Source organism: Armigeres subalbatus, chromosome 2, assembly GCF_024139115.2.
Source record: "Armigeres subalbatus isolate Guangzhou_Male chromosome 2, GZ_Asu_2, whole genome shotgun sequence".
NCBI classification, from domain to species: Eukaryota; Metazoa; Arthropoda; class Insecta; order Diptera; family Culicidae; genus Armigeres; species Armigeres subalbatus.
In genome coordinates, this window is record NC_085140.1 from 243013048 (window position 1) to 243021019 (window position 7972).

The window sequence follows — 7972 nt, forward strand, 5'->3', positions numbered from 1 at the left end:
GATTTTATTTTTTTTCCAGTTCCATCGTAAATAGAAAATAAAAACGAATATGAATTAGCAGAAATTAGGCTGTCAATTTTTGAGTGATGCGTGGTCGTACAGATGCCAACTTTGTTTTATATATATATAGAAGAAGAAGATGGTCATAATTTTGAAATTCTATGCAAATGGTACAAAAAACCATTTCATCGAAAAGATTGAGCTTTGATTTTCAAAGTATTGTAGTTTTATCTTAACATTCTTCCCCGTAAATATTAGAATAAATCGAAAATAAATAAGCAAAAAAATTGGAATGTCTATTCTTGAGTGATGCGTGGTCGTACAAACAGTACTGAGATTTTCATTTTCATTGAGAGAGGTTACGCGATATTTACATTTTATTCTCTCCAGCATTCATAGAAATCATAAACAATGAAAGGAAAAATTTTGCCGGATTTGTATTTAATGAAAACGCATCAAACTATTGTAAACAAGTGTTACTTTTTGAATAATGTGACCATACGTCCCGACAGTCCCGCATTATCACTATTTGTCCCGCGCTGAAAAGCGTCCCGCGAAACGTCCCGCATTCAGCTTATTTCTAGATAATGTCCCGCGAAATACAGAAAAATAGAATACATTTTTAGTCATTGCTTAGTATTTTAAAAGAAATTATTAGATTTTTAAAATTTATAATTTTGACTAATACTAAGTTTCATAAGACAATCATATGGATCATAGAAATCAAGAATAAAATGTTCTGTGACTCAGACTACATTATTTCTATTGTTTGTTTAACCATGGGAATCTTGTGAGCAGATTTTACCTCTACGTATTTCCTGCTGCGTAATTGCTTGTATTTCGACACGGAACATCCAAAATATCACTCCATTTAAATGCCATGCGGAGCAAAATCTTGTGAAAAATCTACTCCAGTTAGAAGATGGCCTTTACTGTGTTGATATTGGATATCGATAACAGTGTTGGGAAAAACTTAAATTTTTAGATCTCATCCAAAGTTCAAATCAAGCGCGAGTCAAACACCACCCGACTCATGGCAGAGAGAATCGTTCATGATTCGACTTGTGGTTTGAATCATTGCTTGATTTCTACGTATCATTCTCCGTTGAATTAATCGAATTTACTTTCTTTGCTTAAAACATTGGAAAATAAATCCATAAGTAACATAAAATACGCTTCTATTGGGTTTTGGTTCTTTTTGAAGCGAAATCCTTTTTGGCGATTAAGCGGAACGATGCGATTCTGCATGCAAAACTCAAGCACGATGCTCTCCCTGCAGAATCGCAAGCGATCTGAAATGGGTCGAAATTTTTGATTTTCTGAGCAGATATCTATTCAGTCTCACCTGTTTGGAAATAAATTGGAACAATAACCGTGGGCCTGATTCCTGAAGGCGAATAGGCTTCAACCAGAATAGACTTTAAGAAAAATATGATCTAATTAATTCATAATCACAGTATCTACTTTTGTTAGATATTTTAGAAATAGTTATTAAGGTTATTCAGGAAATAATTTTCGAGATTCGATATCATTGCTTTCAAAAAAATTCTAACAAAATTCTGTACACTAGACGATCAACAGCTGAAAGTCATTTAATTGCAACGCTTTTTAACTGCAATTCGATAGTTGCAACAGTTTTATAGTTATCGGATAGGGAACCGCTAAACTTTAAAATTATACGAAACTCCATGGCAGCTACATTGAGCTGCAAAATCAACGTTTGAAGAAAGCTTTGACTTCTAAAATGAGTAGCCGTTTATCAAACAGTTAGCAAACTAAGCCTTGCTAAACGTAAAAACGTATTAAACTATGAACTTTTTTTTGTCCCGCGCTCACACAAAATTTATCTGGTCACATTATTCTTCAATAATGCTACTTTGAACTCGAAACTCAAGAACAATATATAATCATTTTATCGAGTAGTCATCGTTATTTGCACAGATCTATTAAAACAATTTAGAAATTTAGATTTTAAAATAAAGCAACTTTTCCATCATGACTGCTTGTAATGTAATAAGCAACTGTTTTCGCTGTCACATGACGATCACGAAAACTACCAGTACCTACTACGTACAAATACCAACTTTCTTGTATATAGGGTATCTGTTCCATTATTAATAACATGCTCCTATATCAATAACATTCGCAGAACAGGCAATTGAGGCTCAATTTGTGTCGTGTTTTGTTGTTATCCTGCGTGCTCACTGCTGAAAAAAAGCCACAAAAATGAGAAACAAAACTTTCCAAAACCTACCATTTCTTTGTTTTCGAATCGTATTGATTTGGGTACATGGTATGAATTCAAGGAGCAGTTCCCCTATATAGAAGAAAATAGAATAAAGATAGAATATAGAATAGATAGATAGATAGATTGAAGAATAATAGATGACACTTGTTCCCAAACTGGCAACAAACAGAAGACAATACTTCCGCAAATTTGAACAGATCCTTTATTGGTTTCTAGGATACGTTAAATTTTCCCTGTAGGGTTAAAAGTATTCATTTTAATACAATTACAAGCTCCCTGTCTTTAATAATAATTCTTTTACAACGTCTTTTATGCTACTCACGTTTAGTGTCTTTTACAATGTCCCGTTATATCCGGAAAGCGGTCCTGTACGGTACGTATGTAATATCTGCCTGTTGTATTTATGTTTATTTTTGAAGATTCATTAGTAATTAGGGCTAAGAGTTCATTACCTTAGTATAAGCCTGCAGGGATTTGGTAGGTCTATCACGCACTGCGTCACAATCTTCAATAATCGATCTGTGATTCAAATTTATTACTGTTTAGTTTTAAGCCGTTTGATATCACTTGCTTTCGAATTCTATTACCTTCAATTCACACCAATATTCTCACCGCTGTTACCTCTGTGCAATGTTCGTACTATCAACAACTAATAAGGATAAATTAAGTATTAGATTTAAGTTTAGAATCCAGAATTCATAATAATTTTAAACTGCTCATAAAGATAATCTAATAATCGATGCCTATTCATTCGCTCATCATCATCAGTTTGTTTTGTTCCGTTTTCTGCGGTTCCTCATATAGCATAACTACGATAACTGCTGAGCGTACAGTGACGCTGACTAATAGTGGGGGCATAGTATTGTGCTTCCAGTTGAAAACCGAAGTGAGCTCTCGCGACGATTGAGTTTTTCCCTATTTCCTGATGTCGCAACTGCATCGCCACTAGTGCGCATCTATGCCACCGCCGTGCGCCATGATGCGCACTAGTCGCAAAGTAGTTGCGACAAAAGGAAACGGGAGAAAACTCGATTGTCGCGAGAGCTCACTTCGGTTTTCAACTGGAAGTACAATATATAATGTACACGGAAAGTCCAATTGGATTTATATTTTTGTCATACATACATTACTGCTAATCGATGACAAAGGCGCGTACGCAAATGGCGTAACAACACTATTTTCAAATAAATAGGATATGTGTAGATGTAGTGGATGCTCTTCAAGATTATGTGTTGTTTTTGTTTTAACTTAAGGACAAGCCTCCCGGAATCCAAAACTAAACGTCGCAGCATGCGTGGAATAATAATAATTACAGTTATGCATGGCTTCCGTTTTGAATGGGGTGCTCTTGAAAACGCGAGAGCATTCAGTTTTGGATTCCGGAAGGCTTGTCCTTAACGCAAAATATCCTTTTGGTATTTTATGTTCTATTTTTCTTGGCGTACTCCATTTGGGCCTTTTTATGGAACAAATCAATTTCTATTTTGAACCAAAGCATAGTATAATCATTCATAGTTTAGTAGGGAAAGCACCTGTCTAGTATACTGGGGAAGAGAATTCTAACCGCACACAAGGAAGTGGATACCTCCAATACATTTTTCGAACTAAATTTTTCACGTGTTGTAGGGGAACTGTTCCGTTTTCCATCTCACTGAACATATATTCATCCATCGCAAAACAAAGAGATGCAGCACAAATCTCGTCGCTTCTTTTTGGTAACATGCGTGCTCACTGCTGAAAAAGATCACAAAAATAAGAAACAAATCAAGTTCCTTCTTATTGCTGAATTTTAGATGAGATGAAAATAGGAGCTTTGAGATGAAGTGCCGAACAGTTCCCCTACATAAAAACACATCGATCACATTTCAAACATCATTTTTATTGTTTTAGTTAAGAATAAAAATTTTTGAAGCCTAAATATATGTATCCTCTATCGTCAAATTTCAAACAGGTGACTCGTCTTTCCGAATGCTTGCAAAAGTGCTTTCTTTCCAATGCGCTGTGTCATCGATCAGGAATTCTACTCTTATCTTGACCACCGATCTTCAGCAAAAAGTCAAACAACTGTTACCAAAAAGGAAATTGTAGCCAAACGGGAAAAAATCACTCACCCCATATCGCTTCTTAGCTTTATAACCTACTTATTAGGATTTCGGTCGAAGAAAGGAGAAAAAACTTGTGCGCATCCTGCGTCCGATGAGCAAAAGGTGCTGCGAAGAGAAAAACCAGAAAGAAACGGACAAGGTGCACTTGGCCTGGAAGGACTCGAACAAGGCAGCAGGAGCATTACCAGCCACCACCGACCGGCATCAGGAGCATAGAAAGGAAAAGCAAACGCCGGTCGATCGGCCATAATCATGTTGTTGTACCTACATATTGGATGACCTTCGGAAAACTCCCCGGGGCCAGACGGTTGCTAAATTGTTTCGGCGCCGAATTATGGCCTTTCTTCGGGGGGTTCAGGTGAATTTCCTACATAGAGATTGGTTTTGGAACAAAACAGGAAAAAATATGACAGGGCATGGTGAGGCGCACCGAAGAAAAAAACACCCTCGGCAAACGGTGCGATTGTAAAATTTCGAACCCGATCACCTAGATTGGTTCTTAGGCACATAGATTTCGGAAGGGCTATGATGTCAAATGTGAAACCTTAAAAAATTACTTAACTATAATTCCAAGATTTGGCGTGCCAGTAAGTATTCGACATTTTCAACACAGATGGATGACCGGCCCTAGTTCAAATCATGTTTCGATATCCTACCCTTCAATTACATCTTGGCATCTTAGTATAACAGAGAACCAGAAACTTCGGAAATCATACCGTTTAGGTGAATTAATCAACTTTTTTTTTGGCATCCGGTTTCATCGAGCCTATGCAAAATTCAAACTTTGCCTTGACGTTGTCCCTCTCCTAGGTGGGTTCTCAAGCTCAGCAGGTTCACCACATTCTTGAAATCGTGCAACAGCCTGAAGCAGCAAATGTTTTCCGTTTTTTCTGTTATTTTTTTTCTTTTTCCTCTATCAACTACGAATTATCGTAAATGTGCTTTTGGGTCCTCGGCGTCATTCAGGAAGTTGAAAGTTACGAGATAACAATCGATAGCGACGTTTGCCTTCTTAGCAAAACAGAACACCGAAGGCTCTAATTTTCTTAACTAAAATATGTTGCTCGATGATTAGAGGCAAATATTTTGCACACAAAAAAACGAACCAAACATACTCCATTAGGCTACTGCAATTTATCCAAATTGGGAACATTGAAAGCAAAAGCGCATTATGTATTATGAGAATGGTTTCTTGTGCGTCTGAGTTGAGTTGCTGTAGGCGGAATTTTGAACGGCTTTTCTCACACCATCTGAGCTTGTTCGGGGCATAGCGGTAAAGTTTCCCAATTTACCGTTGTGGGTGCAGTTAACTGAGGATACAATTCTTTGGCAATGCACCGTCCAACGGAACATGACGGCTGAGTAAAATATGCTAATTTCACATTCTTAGCAAGAAACAGTATTTTAACGTAGACATCTTTTTGTTACATTGACGCTTCCATGCTTCGAATACAACTTAGCATTGGAGCACTCATGTGAAATTTAAATTTGAACATTTATTAAGGACATAGAACAGGATAGCCATTATAACCAATTCAGATAACGCGCTTTATTACGTGTTGACGTGGAGCAAGAATATTGAATGTATTCGCTTCTTCTTCTTCTTCTTATTGGCATTACATCCCCACACTGGGACAGAGCCGCCTCGCAGCTTAGTGTTCATTAAGCACTTCCACAGTTATTAAATGCGAGGTTTCTAAGCCAAGTTACCATTTTTGCATTCGTATATCATGAGGCAAACACGATGATACTTTTATGCCCAGGGAAGTCAAGACAATTTACAATCCGAAAATTGCCTAGACCGGCACCGGGAATCGAACCCAGCCACCCTCAGCATGGTCTTGCTTTGTAGCCGCGCGTCTTACCGCATTGGCATCAATTCATTCTTCATCATTTAATAAATGGCGTAATCTGAGTAGACTATTTGACACCATGGTACCGTTTTGATTCAAATCTCAAACATGACTTATATTCCGAACACTCGCATTTAAATGGCCATTTCAACATTATTCGCGTAGTTTTTTTTCTTTGTAAATCTCGTTTGTAATCTAGGTCCTCCATACGTAAAACCCGATAACAATTTTGGTGATAGGGCGCTAACACGCCAAGTTCGGGAAAGTTCGGGATTTGAGTCAAAAACGGTACTGATTGAGGATGATTTTTGACTGGAATTAGATTACTGGGCCCTCCTTGGCCGTGCGGTAAGACGCGCGGCTACAAAGCAAGGGTGAGGGTGTCTGGGTTCGATTCCCGGTCCGGTCTAGGGAATTTTCGGTTTGGAAAATGTCTCGACTTCCCTGGGCATAAAAGTATCCTCGTGTTAGCCTCATGATATACGAATGCAAAAATGGTAATTTGCTTACAAACCTCGTAGTTAATAACTGTTGAAGTGCTTAATTTTTTTTCTTTAAATACAAAAAGACAGGAACACCGTCTTCGACAAGAGGTCATACAGATTGAACACTTAACACCTAGCATGAGACAACGGACAAGACACATAACACCCAGTGGACCAGTGAAGATTTTTTCGATCACGAAAAGTTTCCTCTTTACCGGGCGGGAATCGATCCCACACTCCCATAGCACATGCGTCTAGACGATTGACGTCGCTAACCACACGGCCACGAAGCCCACAAATGATGAACACTACACTTTTAGACAATAATATCAACACTTATCTGTAAATATTACTATTTTTTACAGAATACATGAAAGTTGCACATAAAATACACTTTGATACTTATTTGACCCCAAAATCCCTTAAATTCCCAACTTTTACCAACAAAATATATTTAGTGCCCTTCTGTGGATGCACAGTGAAGAGATAAACACAATTTTAGAACAATGTCTTAAAGATAAAATGAGAAATAGTTTGGAAACTCGCGATATGTGGGGCATTAGGGCAAAACGAGCTCAATAACTACACACAGAAGCGTTCCACGTCCATGAAACAGCACTCACTGAATTCTTTGCAAAATTCCCTTTCGAATAAGCTCTTGATCTATTCTGTAAGTTGTTCGTGAAGAAAGTTATCAATTTTTTCCACCTTTGAAATCGGATTTCCCTTGCGGTGGCACTGGTTGTGGTTGTACCATAAAAATCATCAACTCAATATTAGTAGTCGTGAGAAACTTGACACAGACAAACTTGAGGCAGACAAGAAAACTCGCTTAATTTTTCAAAAGGTCCTAAGTAACATTTTCTTCATGAATTAATTTGAGTACTGCAATCAAAAGCTTTCATGTTGTTCTGTTGATTGCGCTATTCAAATTAATTCATGAAAAAAATGTTACTTAGGACCTTTTGAAAAGTTAAGCGAGAAAACAATCATGTTTTTACACATAACGAATTGCACTTTAGTGTGCGAGCGCTAAACGTCACTCATCTTTATGATTGCTTGCATACGACCAAGGGCCTCATACGCCTGTCACTGGCGAACAAAGCTCGTGTACTCTGCATCGAAGCTTAGAACCGGTGTTAGGGCGCAATCGTTGATGTGAACATTTTTATATTCGGTTAGTTACTGCAAATAAATTCTTTTTCGAGTCCCTATAATCAAGCAGGTATCTCAAGCATCCCACATCGTTATATTGCTGCATGATTGAGTGTTTAATTTTGA

The 7972-nt window shown here is 37.6% G+C and overlaps 1 long non-coding RNA gene across 1 annotated transcript; it reads right to left on the reverse strand.

Annotated features, from left to right (window-relative positions):
• Positions 1-2569: 2569 nt before the first annotated feature.
• Positions 2570-2983, reverse strand: LOC134216107 (uncharacterized). Its single transcript, XR_009980489.1, has 3 exons — positions 2836-2983; positions 2701-2767; positions 2570-2640 (listed from the first exon to the last, which is right to left on the reverse strand). It is a non-coding gene; the product is annotated as an uncharacterized LOC134216107 (long non-coding RNA).
• Positions 2984-7972: the final 4989 nt, after the last annotated feature.